Here is a 214-nt window from a genome sequence, read left to right on the forward strand (position 1 = left end):
CGCTCTTTGGCCAGCCCCTGGCAGCCCTCTGCGGGGAGGAGGGCACGCTGCCCCGGCCCATCCAGGTAAGGCAGCCTGCAGAGGGGGTGCCCGGCCCCCCAGGGGCTCCTCCGCAGGGAAGGCAGCTCCTCACTCGCGCCTTTCTCTCCCGCAGGACCTGCTGGCTGTCCTGCAGCAGGAGGGGCCGGCCACGGAGGGCCTCCTCCGCACGGCC

The 214-nt window shown here is 74.3% G+C and overlaps 1 protein-coding gene across 1 annotated transcript in view; it reads left to right on the top strand.

Moving 5' to 3' along the window:
• LOC104286452 overlaps nucleotides 1–214 on the top strand; it is a 36812-nt gene that overhangs the window by 2223 nt on the left and 34375 nt on the right. The gene's annotated exons all lie outside the window — the stretch shown is intronic.

Source organism: Charadrius vociferus, unplaced genomic scaffold (genome assembly GCF_000708025.1).
Source record: "Charadrius vociferus isolate BGI_N301 unplaced genomic scaffold, ASM70802v2 scaffold740, whole genome shotgun sequence".
Taxonomy (NCBI): domain Eukaryota; kingdom Metazoa; phylum Chordata; class Aves; order Charadriiformes; family Charadriidae; genus Charadrius; species Charadrius vociferus.